We start from the raw sequence: 17,559 nt of genomic DNA on the forward strand, positions 1-17,559 counted from the left end.
GTACATATATAATTATATACAGGAGATGCCCAGGTTATACCAGCTTTGCATATATAATTATATACAGGAGATGCCCAGGTTATACCGGCTGTACATATATAATTATATACAGGAGATGCCCAGGTTATACCAGCTGTGCATATATAATTATATACAGGAGATGCCCAGGTTATACCAGCTGTACATATATAATTATATACAGGAGATGCCCAGGTTATACCAGCTGTACATATATAATTATATACAGGATATGCCCAGGTTATACCGGCTGTACATCTATAATTATATACAGGATATTCCCAGGTTATACCAGCCATACATGTACAGTATAATTATATACAGGAGGTGCCCAGGTTATACCAGCTGTACATATATAATTATATACAGGAGATGCCCAGGTTATACCGGCTGTACATCTATAATTATATACAGGATATTCCCAGGTTATACCAGCCATACATGTACAGTATAATTATATACAGGAGATGCCCAGGTTATACCAGCTGTACATATATAATTATATACAGGAGGTGCCCAGGTTATACTAGCTGTACATATATAATTATAGACAGAATATGCCCAGGTTATACCAGCTGTACATATATAATTATATACAGGAGATGCCCAGGTTATACCAGCTGTACATATATAATTATATACAGGAGATGCCCAGGTTATACCGGCTGTACATATATAATTATATACAGGAGATGCCCAGGTTATACCGGCTGTACATATATAATTATATACAGGAGATGCCCAGGTTATACCAGCTGTACATATATAATTATATACAGGAGATGCCCAGGTTATACCATCTGTGCGTATGGGCCCCCATTTTTGGGGCATTTTGGTTACATTTTGGGGCTTCTCTAATTAGATCCTCAGGGTGTCAGATCTTTGCCCGGTTTACGCTGCCACCCATAATGCCCTTGATGGCATCAAGTAAGATGTAAAACATTGTGTTTGCATAGATCTTATGTGAAGGGATTTTACCATTGAGTCTCCCTTATGCACAGACTGCCTCCAGGCGCCCAGCAGAGACCACCATGGACCTGCTCGCTCCTAGGTCGACCCTGGGTGGTCTCTATATGCCAGTGACATTATTTTGGAGATTTTTCTCTATGTAAGGCCCCTTCACACGTCCGCTTTAAAAAAAAACAGTACACTTAAGATGGTCCGTTCTTACTGTCTTTGCGTTTTCGGTCGGCCGTCACTGTGGACCATCCGGGTGACACGTACCGGAATAGAAATGACAAATTTTAGATATTAAAGATGTATAGGTGTCTGAGAGATGTGTCATTTGTGGCTTGCGTCTGTAGTTTACTGTACATCTTTTAACCTAATAAATGAAAAAAATAATGACGTGGGGTCCCCTGTGCTGCCAGAATAAAGCAAACGTGTCTGTGTGCAGCCCCATAGCTGACATCAGGTGTGCGTGCATACACGTCTCCGGCTCGTATGTACATGGACACCACACGTACACGGGACGGGGGGCTAAGACACATACTTGGTTATATCATCATGATATATATTTTTTTTCTTTTCACAGTTGTTCCAGAAATGTGAAGATGACGCGGCCGTCCGGTAATGTATCTTTTCGTACAGACTGTATGAGCAGGCGACGGCTGAGATTTGGGAATTTGGCATCATCAGATTCTTATTATTTCCTTTTTATATTGTGAGAAACAACATTGTATCAAAGCTGTGAGTGATGGATGGATCATACTACATCTACACCCAGCGGAGGACACGGTTCGAAACACTGAGACCGAGGCTCGAAACACTGAGACCGAGGCTCGAAACACTGAGACCGAGGCTCGAAACACTGAGACCCGAGGCTCGAAACACTGAGACCGAGGCTCGAAACACTGAGACCGAGGCTCGAAACACTGAGACCGAGGCTCGAAACACTGAGACCCGAGGCTCGAAACACTGAGACCCGAGGCTCGAAACACTGAGACCCGAAGCTCAAAACACTGAGACCCGAGGCTCAAAACACTGAGACCCGAGGCTCAAAACACTGAGGCCCGAGGCTCAAAACACTGAGACCCGAAGCTCAAAACACTGAGACCCGAAGCTCAAAACACTGAGACCCGAGGCTCAAAACATTGAGGCCCGAGGCTCAAAACACTGAGACCTGAAGCTCAAAACACTGAGACCGAGGCTCGAAACACTGAGACCGAGGCTCGAAACACTGAGACCGAGGCTCGAAACACTGAGACCGAGGCTCGAAACACTGAGACCCGAGGCTCGAAACACTGAGACCCGAGGCTCAAAACACTGAGGCCCGAGGCTCAAAACACTGAGACCCGAAGCTAAAAACACTGAGACCCGAGGCTCAAAACACTGAGACCCGAGGCTCAAAACACTGAGGCCCGAGGCTCAAAACACTGAGACCCGAAGCTAAAAACACTGAGACCCGAGGCTCGAAACACTGAGACCGAGGCTCGAAACACTGAGACCGAGGCTCAAAACACTGAGGCCCGAGGCTCAAAACACTGAGACCCGAAGCTCAAAACACTGAGACCGAGGCTCGAAACACTGAGACCGAGGCTCGAAACACTGAGACCGAGGCTCGAAACACTGAGACCCGAGGCTCAAAACACTGAGACCCGAGGCTCAAAACACTGAGACCGAGGCTCGAAACACTGAGACCTGAAGCTCGAAACACTGAGACCGAGGTTCGAAACACTGAGACCGAGGCTCGAAACACTGAGACCGAGGCTCGAAACACTGAGACCCGAGGCTCGAAACACTGAGACCCGAGGCTCGAAACACTGAGGCCCGAGGCTCAAAACACTGAGACCCGAAGCTAAAAACACTGAGACCCGAGGCTCAAAACACTGAGACCCGAGGCTCAAAACACTGAGGCCCGAGGCTCAAAACACTGAGACCCGAAGCTAAAAACACTGAGACCCGAGGCTCAAAACACTGAGGCCCGAGGCTCAAAACACTGAGACCCGAAGCTCAAAACACTGAGACCGAGGCTCAAAACACTGAGACCGAGGCTATGCTACAGTATAGGACACGCACAGACTATTTCTGTGTCTCAGCTCACTATACATATCACTATACATGTCCTCAGTGATGGATACCTGCACCTCTCCCATGTCAACCCATGCCCTGCATATTCTACAGAAGGCAATGAGAGTGAAATCCACAATGCTCTTATAATCACCATAGAGCCAGTATACCGCCATATAGCATCACACACCACCACACATCAGGTATACTGCAATAAAGCATCACATACCACCTCATAGCCAGTATGTCACATAACCCTATATAACGAAGATATCAGTCTGTATTACACTATATCTTATCATACAGTCCGTATACTTCAGAGTATCATAACACACCATCATAACAAGTATTGTATACCTCTATATAACCTTATATGCTATTATACATCAAATTACCTCTACTCAGCCTAACATCCCATCATATAGTCAGTATACCTCCATATCACACATCCCACCATATAGCCAGCATACCTCCATATAACACATCCCACCATATAGCCAGCATACCTCCATATCACACATCCCACCATATAGCCAGCATACCTCCATATAACACATCCCACCATATAGCCAGCATACCTCCATATCACACATCCCACCATATAGCCAGCATACCTCCATATAACACATCCCACCCTATAGCCAGCATACCTCCATATCACACATCCCACCATATAGCCAACATACCTCCATATAACACATCCCACCCTATAGCCAGCATACCTCCATATAACACATCCCACCATATAGCCAGCATACCTCCATATAACACATCCCACCCTATAGCCAGCATACCTCCATATAACACATCCCACCCTATAGCCAGCATACCTCCATATAACACATCCCACCATATAGCCAGCATACCTCCATATAACACATCCCACCATATAGCCAGCATACCTCCATATAACACATCCCACCCTATAGCCAGCATACCTCCATATAACACATCCCACCCTATAGCCAGCATACCTCCATATAACACATCCCACCATATAGCCAGCATACCTCCATATCACACATCCCACCATATAGCCAGCATACCTCCATATAACACATCCCACCATATAGCCAGCATACCTCCATATCACACATCCCACCATATAGCCAGCATACTTCCATATCACACATCCCACCATATAGTCCGTATACCTGCATGGAACACATCCCACCATATAGCCAGCATACCTCCATATAACACATCCCACCCTATAGCCAGCATACCTCCATATAACACATCCCACCATATAGTCAGTATACCTCCATATAACACATCCCACCGTATAGCCAGCATACCTCCATATAACACATCCCACCGTATAGCCAGCATACCTCCATATAACACATCCCACCCTATAGCCAGCATACCTCCATATAACACATCCCACCCTATAGCCAGCATACCTCCATATAACACATCCCACCCTATAGCCAGCATACCTCCATATCACACATCCCACCCTATAGCCAGCATACCTCCATATAACACATCCCACCATATAGCCAGCATACCTCCATATAACACATCCCACCATATAGCCAGCATACCGCCATATAACACATCCCACCATATAGCCAGCATACCTCCATATCACACATCCCACCCTATAGCCAGCATACCTCCATATAACACATCCCACCCTATAGCCATCATACCTCCATATAACACATCCCACCATATAGCCAGTATACCTCCATATAACACATCCCACCATATAGCCAGCATACCTTCATATCACACATCCCACCCTATAGCCAGCATACCTCCATATAACACATCCCACCCTATAGCCAGCATACCTCCATATAACACATCCCACCATATAGCCAGCATACCTCCATATAACACATCCCACCATATAGCCAGCATGCCTCCATATAACACATCCCACCATATAGCCAGCATACCTCCATATAACACATTCCACCATATAGCCAGCATACCTCCATATAACACATCCCACCATATAGCCAGCATACCTCCATATAACACATCCCACCCTATAGCCAGCATACCTCCATATAACACATCCCACCATATAGCCAGCATACCTCCATATAACACATCCCACCATATAGTCCGTATACCTGCATGGAACACATCCCACCATATAGCCAGCATACCTCCATATAACACATCCCACCGTATAGCCAGCATACCTCCATATAACACATCCCACCATATAGCCAGCATACCTCCATATAACACATCCCACCATATAGTCCGTATACCTGCATGGAACACATCCCACCATATAGCCAGCATACCTCCATATAACACATCCCACCGTATAGCCAGCATACCTCCATATAACACATCCCACCCTATAGCCAGCATACCTCCATATAACACATCCCACCATATAGCCAGCATACCTCCATATAACACATCCCACCATATAGCCAGCATACCTCCATATAACACATCCCACCATGTAGCCAGTATACCTCCATATAACACATCCCACCATATAGCCAGCATACCTCCATATAACACATCCCACCATATAGCCAGCATGCCTCCATATAACACATCCCACCATATAGTCAGTATACCTCCATATAACACATCCCACCATATAGCCAGTATACTTCCATATAACACATCCCACCATATAGCCAGCATACCTCCATATCACACATCCCACCATATAGCCAGCATACCTCCATATAACACATCCCACCATATAGCCAGCATGCCTCCATATAACACATCCCACCATATAGCCATTATACCTCCATATAACACATCCCACCATATAGCCAGTATACCTCCATATAACACATCCCACCATATAGCCAGCATACCTCCATATAACACATCCCACCATATAGCCAGCATACCTCCATATAACACATCCCACCATATAGTCAGTATACCTCCATATAACACATCCCACCATATAGCCAGTATACCTCCATATAACACATCCCACCATATAGCCAGCATACCTCCATATCACACATCCCACCATATAGCCAGCATACCTCCATATAACACATCCCACCATATAGCCAGCATACCTCCATATAACACATCCCACCATATAGCCAGCATACCTCCATATAACACATCCCACCATATAGCCAGTATACCTCCATATAACACATCCCACCATATAGCCAGCATACCTCCATATCACACATCCCACCCTATAGCCAGCATACCTCCATATAACACATCCCACCCTATAGCCAGCATACCTCCATATAACACATCCCACCATATAGCCAGTATACCTCCATATAACACATCCCACCATATAGCCAGCATACCTCCATATCACACATCCCACCCTATAGCCAGCATACCTCCATATAACACATCCCACCATATAGCCAGCATACCTCCATATAACACATCCCACCATATAGCCAGCATACCTCCATATAACACATCCCACCATATAGTCAGTATACCTCCATATAACACATCCCACCATATAGCCAGCATACCTCCATATCACACATCCCACCCTATAGCCAGCATACCTCCATATAACACATCCCACCCTATAGCCAGCATACCTCCATATAACACATCCCACCCTATAGCCAGCATACCTCCATATAACACATCCCACCATATAGCCAGCATACCTCCATATCACACATCCCACCCTATAGCCAGCATACCTCCATATAACACATCCCACCCTATAGCCAGCATACCTCCATATAACACATCCAACCATATAGCCAGCATACCTCCATATAACACATCCCACCATATAGCCAGCATGCCTCCATATAACACATCCCACCATATAGCCAGCATACCTCCATATAACACATCCCTCCATATAGCCAGCATACCTCCATATAACACATTCCACCATATAGCCAGCATACCTCCATATCACACATCCCACCATATAGCCAGCATACTTCCATATCACACATCCCACCATATAGCCAGCATACCTCCATATAACACATCCCACCATATAGCCAGCATAACTCCATATAACACATCCCACCGTATAGCCAGCATACCTCCATATAACACATTTCACCATATAGCCAGCATACCTCCATATAACACATCCCACCATATAGCCAGCATACCTCCATATAACACATCCCACCATATAGTCCGTATACCTGCATGGAACACATCCCACCATATAGCCAGCATACCTCCATATAACACATCCCACCCTATAGCCAGCATACCTCCATATAACACATCCCACCCTATAGCCAGCATACCTCCATATAACACATCCAACCATATAGCCAGCATACCTCCATATAACACATCCCACCCTATAGCCAGCATACCTCCATATAACACATCCCACCCTATAGCCAGCATACCTCCATATAACACATCCCACCATATAGTCAGTATACCTCCATATAACACATCCCACCGTATAGCCAGCATACCTCCATATAACACATCCCACCGTATAGCCAGCATACCTCCATATAACACATCCCACCCCATAGCCAGCATACCTCCATATAACACATCCCACCCTATAGCCAGCATACCTCCATATAACACATCCCACCCTATAGCCAGCATACCTCCATATCACACATCCCACCCTATAGCCAGCATACCTCCATATAACACATCCCACCATATAGCCAGCATACCTCCATATAACACATCCCACCATATAGCCAGCATACCGCCATATAACACATCCCACCATATAGCCAGCATACCTCCATATCACACATCCCACCCTATAGCCAGCATACCTCCATATAACACATCCCACCCTATAGCCATCATACCTCCATATAACACATCCCACCATATAGCCAGTATACCTCCATATAACACATCCCACCATATAGCCAGCATACCTTCATATCACACATCCCACCCTATAGCCAGCATACCTCCATATAACACATCCCACCCTATAGCCAGCATACCTCCATATAACACATCCCACCATATAGCCAGCATACCTCCATATAACACATCCCACCATATAGCCAGCATGCCTCCATATAACACATCCCACCATATAGCCAGCATACCTCCATATAACACATTCCACCATATAGCCAGCATACCTCCATATAACACATCCCACCATATAGCCAGCATACCTCCATATAACACATCCCACCCTATAGCCAGCATACCTCCATATAACACATCCCACCATATAGCCAGCATACCTCCATATAACACATCCCACCATATAGTCCGTATACCTGCATGGAACACATCCCACCATATAGCCAGCATACCTCCATATAACACATCCCACCGTATAGCCAGCATACCTCCATATAACACATCCCACCCTATAGCCAGCATACCTCCATATAACACATCCCACCATATAGCCAGCATACCTCCATATAACACATCCCACCATATAGCCAGCATACCTCCATATAACACATCCCACCATGTAGCCAGTATACCTCCATATAACACATCCCACCATATAGCCAGCATACCTCCATATAACACATCCCACCATATAGCCAGCATGCCTCCATATAACACATCCCACCATATAGTCAGTATACCTCCATATAACACATCCCACCATATAGCCAGTATACTTCCATATAACACATCCCACCATATAGCCAGCATACCTCCATATCACACATCCCACCATATAGCCAGCATACCTCCATATAACACATCCCACCATATAGCCAGCATGCCTCCATATAACACATCCCACCATATAGCCATTATACCTCCATATAACACATCCCACCATATAGCCAGTATACCTCCATATAACACATCCCACCATATAGCCAGCATACCTCCATATAACACATCCCACCATATAGCCAGCATACCTCCATATAACACATCCCACCATATAGTCAGTATACCTCCATATAACACATCCCACCATATAGCCAGTATACCTCCATATAACACATCCCACCCTATAGCCAGCATACCTCCATATCACACATCCCACCATATAGCCAGCATACCTCCATATAACACATCCCACCATATAGCCAGCATACCTCCATATAACACATCCCACCATATAGCCAGCATACCTCCATATAACACATCCCACCATATAGCCAGTATACCTCCATATAACACATCCCACCATATAGCCAGCATACCTCCATATCACACATCCCACCCTATAGCCAGCATACCTCCATATAACACATCCCACCCTATAGCCAGCATACCTCCATATAACACATCCCACCATATAGCCAGTATACCTCCATATAACACATCCCACCATATAGCCAGCATACCTCCATATCACACATCCCACCCTATAGCCAGCATACCTCCATATAACACATCCCACCATATAGCCAGCATACCTCCATATAACACATCCCACCATATAGCCAGCATACCTCCATATAACACATCCCACCATATAGTCAGTATACCTCCATATAACACATCCCACCATATAGCCAGCATACCTCCATATCACACATCCCACCCTATAGCCAGCATACCTCCATATAACACATCCCACCCTATAGCCAGCATACCTCCATATAACACATCCCACCCTATAGCCAGCATACCTCCATATAACACATCCCACCATATAGCCAGCATACCTCCATATCACACATCCCACCCTATAGCCAGCATACCTCCATATAACACATCCCACCCTATAGCCAGCATACCTCCATATAACACATCCAACCATATAGCCAGCATACCTCCATATAACACATCCCACCATATAGCCAGCATGCCTCCATATAACACATCCCACCATATAGCCAGCATACCTCCATATAACACATCCCTCCATATAGCCAGCATACCTCCATATTACACATTCCACCATATAGCCAGCATACCTCCATATAACACATCCCACCATATAGCCAGCATACCTCCATATCACACATCCCACCCTATAGCCAGCATACCTCCATATAACACATCCCACCCTATAGCCAGCATACCTCCATATAACACATCCCACCCTATAGCCAGCATACCTCCATATAACACATCCCACCATATAGCCAGCATGCCTCCATATAACACATCCCACCATATAGCCAGCATACCTCCATATAACACATCCCTCCATATAGCCAGCATACCTCCATATAACACATTCCACCCTATAGCCAGCATACCTCCATATAACACATCCCACCCTATAGCCAGCATACCTCCATATAACACATCCCACCATATAGCCAGCATACCTCCATATAACACATCCCACCATATAGCCAGCATACCTCCATATAACACATTCCACCATATAGCCAGCATACCTCCATATAACACATCCCACCATATAGCCAGCATACCTCCATATAACACATCCCACCATATAGCCAGCATACCTCCATATAACACATCCCACCATATAGCCAGCATACCTCCATATAACACATCCCACCATATAGCCAGCATACCTCCATATAACACATCCCACCATATAGCCAGCATACCTCCATATCACACATTTCACCATATAGTCCATATACCTGCATGGAACACATCACTATATGCCCAGTGTATCTCCATATAACACCACTATATGGCCAGTGTACTTACAAATAACACTGCCATGTTCCAATAAACCTCCATATAACACACCATCAAATACCACTATGTTTATATAACACATTCCACTGCTATATAAATATTATCATAGCCAGCAAATCTCTAAATTCAACATCCCACTATATAGCCGGCTTACATCTATTTAACACCGCCATCCTATAACCCTCACCAGCATATAATCAGTGGGCCTCCATATAACACACCACCATATTGCCATAATACCTCCATATAACACCGTATAAATGCTCAAGAACTCCTTAAAGTGGATTTCTCATAGATATTAAAAAATAAATAAAAAATAGAAGAGTTTTGCAAGCAGTTTTTGGAGAGGATTTTTGAACGGATCTGCTCCATGTAATCAAAGCCAAATACAGATCATCCAAAATTCCTAAACGAATAGAGAACGTGGACCGGACCCTGGACAAAAACACCTAAGTAAATACAGCCCACAGAACACCTTACTTTATACTCTTTTTACAGATGTGGGACCATTATATCCAAGTTTGTGGTTTATATAAAGGCCGGAGGTCTGTGTACAGGAGGGTCTGACTTCCCTTTTACAGGTATCCAACCCATTGTTCACATACCCATCTCCGCCATTAAAAGAGTTTCTGCATCAATTCCTCTGAGTTTTCAACATCTGTACTTGCTGTCATTCCATAGCAACTTCCATTTCTTCCCCCACTAACAAGTCTGGCACCTCTGTGTCCATCACGTCACCGGGACACTTTGGCATCCGGCTGCAATGTATCACTTTACTATATCTTTGGTGTGCCGTTTCATATTGAAACGTTAAATATGCAAATTAATATTTTGTATTTTTTTTTTTTTCCCGTAGGTAAAAACTGAGATTATAAACTCCTTCGATGAAATATGAATAAAATACATAAAAATGCAACCAGCTGTGCTAGAGGTATTCATTGCTTGGCATAAAGAGGTTTTGTTTAGGTCATATTGGCTTTGGTGATTCATGAATAAACTGGGGGTCACGGAAAAATTCCTTTAATCCAGCATCTGATATTACAGCATATGCGACACTTACCTGCAATAAGAGGAGTTCAGAATGTTTCATAATCTACCCCTAATGTATTCGGGTAATAGGAATTTAATGTAACAAACCTTTTAATGGACGTGTATATTTTACATATATAGGATAGGCTGCCCCCCCCCTCTCTAAAAAATAAAAACAGCCCCCCGTTACCAATGTGTGGTTTGTACAGGATAACAGAAGAAGGCATTATTATGGGGAGGCATTATTCATATATGGAGGCACAGTGTAATGCCGGGGTGTTTGTGTCTTGTTTCCCCAACATTACTCTGCAGGTCTGTGCTCTTACCCTTTGCTCCTTTCCCCCTAACCAGCTGGGATACTGTTGGCTGTTACCTGTATGGATGCTGCTCAGTTCCCTGCATGTGTTGTAGTCTTTGTGCTGCATGACCATCCGCGTGTGCGGTCCCTGGCTGCCGCAGTGGAAGCTATCCGCAGTCGTCTGCAGCTGGTGCATGACTTTCCACATGTGCCCTAGGCCTCAGTTCCTGTGCTGGCTATGCTGTACTGGTTTCTGTCTGTGCTTAGGGTGCGCGTGGCCACACCTTCCCCGCTTTTATTAGGGGCAGTGTGTGCGCTTGAATTGCTGTCCCCAGCCTATTGCTGAGGAGAAGCTCCTATTTAAAGTTCCTCTTCCCTGTTGGGCGTGGCCAGAGCTTCTCATTGGGTTGCAGAACCTAGCCATGTGTGGTTGGGCCAGCAGGGTGCTCCTGGTCTTCAGCGCCTGCTATTAGTTCTAGGAAAGCTGATGTCTTTGGATCTGTCCTATGTGTTGGTACCAAAGTCCTTGCCCTTGAATGTGGGTTCCTGCTGTGTCTTGTACCATGTACCCAGTGACTGTGCGTTTCTAGCGACCTGTGTCTTGAAGATGGAGTCTGGTGTTCCTGCTGAGTGTCTACTATGCTGTGCACTCAGCTTATTAAGTGGTGCTAGTTCCATCCAGCTCTGGGCTGATCCTGTGGTGCTTGCACCATACCGCTTGAGTTCCTCTTTAGGTTGTGTCTGGTGCCTGGAGCCTGATGACTACTGCTTGTTGTCCTGCTGGTGTCTCTGAAGTCCTGCCTGGGTCCTGATGTTCCCTGCCTGGAGCTGCGTCTGTTGTCCGGAGTCCAGATGTCTTGTCGATGTCCAGATATCCAGTCCGTGGTCCAGCTGGTGTTTCAGAGTCGGTCCCTCTCGTGTTTCTAGGAAGTCTCCAGTCTACTCTTGTTCCTGGATGGGCTCCTCCTCTGGGTTCCTTTGTAGTCTCCTGGCTTGTTTCCAGGTGACGGCTCTGCCTGTGTCCTGGATCTGACCAGCCAATGTCCTGAGCTGCCATGTTGATGTTCCTTGACCTGTGCTGTCTGTGTCTTGCCTGTGTCCCTATGTTTAGCCGGTGTCTTGATATCCAGTCTGTGGTCCTTGTGGTCCAGCCTGTGTTTCAGAGTTGGACCCGCTCGTGTTCCTGGACGGGCTCCTCCTCCGTGTTTCTGGGGAGTCTCCAGTCTTGTTTCTTAGTGATGGCTCTGCCTGTGTATTCTTGATCTGACCAGCCGATTTTGTGAGCTTCCATGTCCGTTGTTCCTGGATCCGTGTTTTTCCTGTGTCCCGATGTCCTGCCTGTTCCCTGGGGTCCATCCTGTGATGATATCTGTCCGATTAAGGTGTCTGATGTTCTCCTGCTGTGCCTGCGCTATGCCTGAACGAGAGGTTCTCCTGATATGCCCATGCCAGATGACCCTGGACTGCATCAACCCGTGATGACCTCCTACCATCATCTGACGTCTAGAGACCTGTGATGTTCACACTTCCTTGATGTGTGGAATCGGGAGCCTCGCATTATGTCTTGTGTTCTGTATGATGACTTTATGTAGTAAACATTGTTTCTTCATATCTGAAGTTGTGCGGTGTCATCTAGTCCTGCATGTCACCACCTTCCCCTCATGCTCATCCGCCACAGACCCTGGTCGCTGCCCTTCCTAGTCCGGGTAGGCCTGGGTCCCCCTCTGTGGTCCAGTGGGTCCACATCCTATTATCACCTGGGGCACACGCCCCTTGGCGTGGGAGCGTAAGCTAAGCCGCATCCGTCCATGACACACGGGGGGGGCATTGTTTGTATATGGAGGCACATGGGGGGGCATTGCTTGTATATGGGGGGCATTGTTTGTATATGGAGGCACATGGGGGGGCATTGTTTGTATATGGAGGCACATGGGGGGGCATTGTTTGTATATGGAGGCACATTGGGGGGGCATTGTTTGTATATGTAGGCACATTGGGGGGGCATTGTTTGTATATGTAGGCACATGGGCGGGGCATTGTTTGTATATGGAGGCACATGGGGGGGGCATTGTTTGTATATGGAGGCACATGGGGGGGCATTGTTTGTATATGGAGGCACATGGGGGGGCATTGTTTGTATATGGAGGCACATTGGGGGGGCATTGTTTGTATATGGAGGCACATGGGGGGGCATTGTTTGTATATGGAGGCACATGGGGGCATTGTTTGTATATGGAGGCACATGGGAGGGCATTGTTTGTATATGGAGGCACATGGGGGGCATTGTTTGTATATGGAGGCACATGGGGGGGCATTGTTTGTATATGGAGGCACATGGGGGCATTGTTTGTATATGGAGGCACATGGGAGGGCATTGTTTGTATATGGAGGCACATGGGGGGCATTGTTTGTATATGTAGGCACATTGGGGGGGCATTGTTTGTATATGGAGGCACATGGGGGGGCATTGTTTGTATATGGAGGCACATTGGGGGGGCATTGTTTGTATATGGAGGCACATGGGGGGGCATTGTTTGTATATGGAGGCACATGGGGGCATTGTTTGTATATGGAGGCACATGGGAGGGCATTGTTTGTATATGGAGGCACATGGGGGGCATTGTTTGTATATGTAGGCACATTGGGGGGGCATTGTTTGTATATGGAGGCACATTGGGGGGCATTGTTTGTATATGGAGGCACATGGGGGGCATTGTTTGTATATGGAGGCACATGGGGGGCATTGTTTGTATATGGAGGCACATGGGGGGCATTGTTTGTATATGGAGGCACATGGGGGGCATTGTTTGTATATGGAGGCACATGGGGGGCATTGTTTGTATATGGAGGCACATGGGGGGCATTGTTTGTATATGGAGGCACACTGGGGGGGCATTGTTTGTATATGGAGGCACATGGGGGGGCATTGTTTGTATATGAAGGCACATTGGGGAGGCATTGCTTGTATATGGAGGCACATTGGGGGGCCATTGTTTGTATATGGAGGCACATGGGGGGACATTGTATATGGAGGCACATTGGGGGGCATTGTTTGTATATGGAGGCACATGGGGGGCATTGTTTTTATATGGAGGCACATGGGGGCATTGTTTGTATATGGAGGCACACTGGGGGGGCATTGTTTGTATATGGAGGCACATTGGGGGGCATTGTTTGTATATGGAGGCACATGGGGGGGCATTGTTTGTATATGAAGGCACATTGGGGAGGCATTGCTTGTATATGGAGGCACATTGGGGGGCCATTGTTTGTATATGGAGGCACATGGGGGGACATTGTATATGGAGGCACATTGGGGGGCATTGTTTGTATATGGAGGCACATGGGGGGCATTGTTTTTATATGGAGGCACATGGGGGGCATTGTATATGGAAGCACATGGGGGGTATTGTTTGTATATGGAGGCACATTGGGGGGCATTGTTTGTTTATGGAGGCACATTGGGGGGGCATTGTTTGTATATGGAGGCACATTGGGGGGGCATTGTTTGTATATGGAGGCACATTGGGGGGGCATTGTTTGTATATGGAGGCACATTGGGGGGGCATTGTTTGTATATGGAGGCACATTGGGGGGGCATTGTTTGTATATGGAGGCACATTGGGGGGGCATTGTTCGTATATGGAGGCACATGGGCGGGGCATTGTTCGTATAGTGAGGCACATGGGGGGCATTATTCTTTGGGTGAGGTGATCTTGTACATGGATCTTCTGTTATAACTTCCCATGTATATATATATTTTTTTTTTTGGCTGTAAACAAAAACTGAGCAGCAGAACAGTTGTGTGCACCTGTGAATAATCCCGTGTATACCTCCACCGTAAACCTCCAAACAGTCGCAGTCTATATTTTTCAACCCCATTAAAAACTGTTTATTAGCAAAAGTACCAAATTTTCTGCCATTTGCAATTATCAAATGAAATAGGAGCAATATAAATATCTGCGCACGACTGATAAAACAAGTGATTTCTGAAAAATATACACCACTCCTGCTGTCTCAGAATTTCTCACCCCTTAATGAGGGGCGTCTTAAATACCTAGAAGAGCCCTTCTGGCTGTTATAACCTGCTGCAAATGTGATGCAAAGCCAGACGTCCTCTTCTGATAACAATGCAGAGGAATCTTACGCCGTTCCTCATGGGCAATGGCCTCCAGGTCACTACGATAATCTGTGGCAATAATGAAGAAGACGAGTAAGGTCTTCCTTAAAGGTGTAATCCGCCTCTGCTTACCTCCATATCAGGAGGCAAGTGACTTAAAGTCTACAGATATCTGCCGACACATGTACGTAAGTGGCAGGTATCGCGCACCTGTCCTATTCCATTGCTTTTGACAGTTTTATGCATTAGTCTTGCAAATAAACAGGAATTGCAACGTTCTTCCAAAACAGCGCCACTTTTGTCCATAGTTTGTGTGTGGTACTGCAGCTCAGCAACTTAATATTGGTTCTGCTCCTGCTGGCCACTGTACACGGGCCACCTGATGGCAATGATGCGGCTGACATCGGATCACAGCATTTTTTTTTGTATTTTAATGTACTTTGCATATACAATATGTTTCCTTTCTCCATTGCAAAAATTTCTGTAATATTAAATCTACATCAGACTCCGCTATGGACCCAGCTGTGAAAATGCTGCGGATTTGCTGCACATTTCAGACTTATTACATGGCAGAGAGTGAAGCTGACAGTGAAATCTGCAGTATAAATTGATATGATGCAGCTGTCGGTCAAATTTGTGGCAGATTTTATCTACGATGTGAGGATGAGATTTGAGTTATGTTCAGGCTGAGTTTTTTTTCAGGAGCTTTTGGAGCAAAAACTCTCCAAAAACCACAAGTTTTAATTGGAAAGTTGCAGAAATCCAAAAAACTGTGTGCACAAAGGCTTAGGATACCTTCCAATAGAATGTACCATATACACAGCGGAGGTCCTGTAGTGATGATATTTGCAGCGGTAAATACCAGATCATTGTAAAAGCCACACTAAATAAGCGTTGCTGCAGTGTAAAGCATGGAGAAAGTCAGAGCAGCAGCCTCAGTTGTGCATGAGACAAAAGGAAGATTCCTCTGACTCCAATAGAAAATGCTGCTAAGATGGCATCACAAATCATTGCCCTAAGGCAAATCCACCGCTAATCCATTGCAAAAATTGCACTTGTAACAAGCAGATTTTGCAGCAGAATTTAGACCTAGTACAACATCGGGGTCAAAAATTTCGTCCATTTGCCTGCGACCGTAATCTTCTGAGGAATAAGTAAGTTCACAGATAAAACTTGCATCTTTTCTTCCCCACATGGGATTTACTCCATGCATATGTGCACATTAAAGTCCTTTTGATGAGTTTTTGGAGTAGAAACTCCAAGTTTTGGAGGAAGATTTGAGGAGTTTCTGCTCCAAAAACCCATAAAAAAAAAAATGTGCACATGCCCTAAAAAAGCAGCCAAGAGAGAAGACAATAAAGAGCAGGAAAGTGTCACCCAGAGGTGGATTACCACATTACAGATCCACTGTATGGGACGATAACACAATACATGTAGCCAAGAATCAGTGACCTAAAGTAATAATCGTAACGTTCATAGGGAAAAGTGAAAAAGCAAGGCTACAAAGAGCAAAGCGCAGAGGTGCGCGGACGCAGTGATTTCATCACATTAGTTGTAGCTGCCACATGTT

General features: G+C 45.6%; 1 long non-coding RNA gene across 1 annotated transcript in view; it reads right to left on the reverse strand.

Moving 5' to 3' along the window:
- Positions 1-12,051, reverse strand: part of LOC141092423 (uncharacterized) — a 55,009-nt gene extending 42,958 nt beyond the window's left edge. The window contains exon 1 of the long non-coding RNA XR_012232793.1: positions 11,945-12,051. This is a non-coding gene — a long non-coding RNA (uncharacterized lncRNA). The remainder of the gene's footprint in view (positions 1-11,944) is intronic.
- Between the last annotated feature and the right edge of the window lie 5,508 nt (positions 12,052-17,559).

Source organism: Dendrobates tinctorius, unplaced genomic scaffold, assembly GCF_039654945.1.
Source record: "Dendrobates tinctorius isolate UK_male_01 unplaced genomic scaffold, ASM3965494v1 ptg000059l, whole genome shotgun sequence".
In the NCBI taxonomy this organism is placed as follows: domain Eukaryota; kingdom Metazoa; phylum Chordata; class Amphibia; order Anura; family Dendrobatidae; genus Dendrobates; species Dendrobates tinctorius.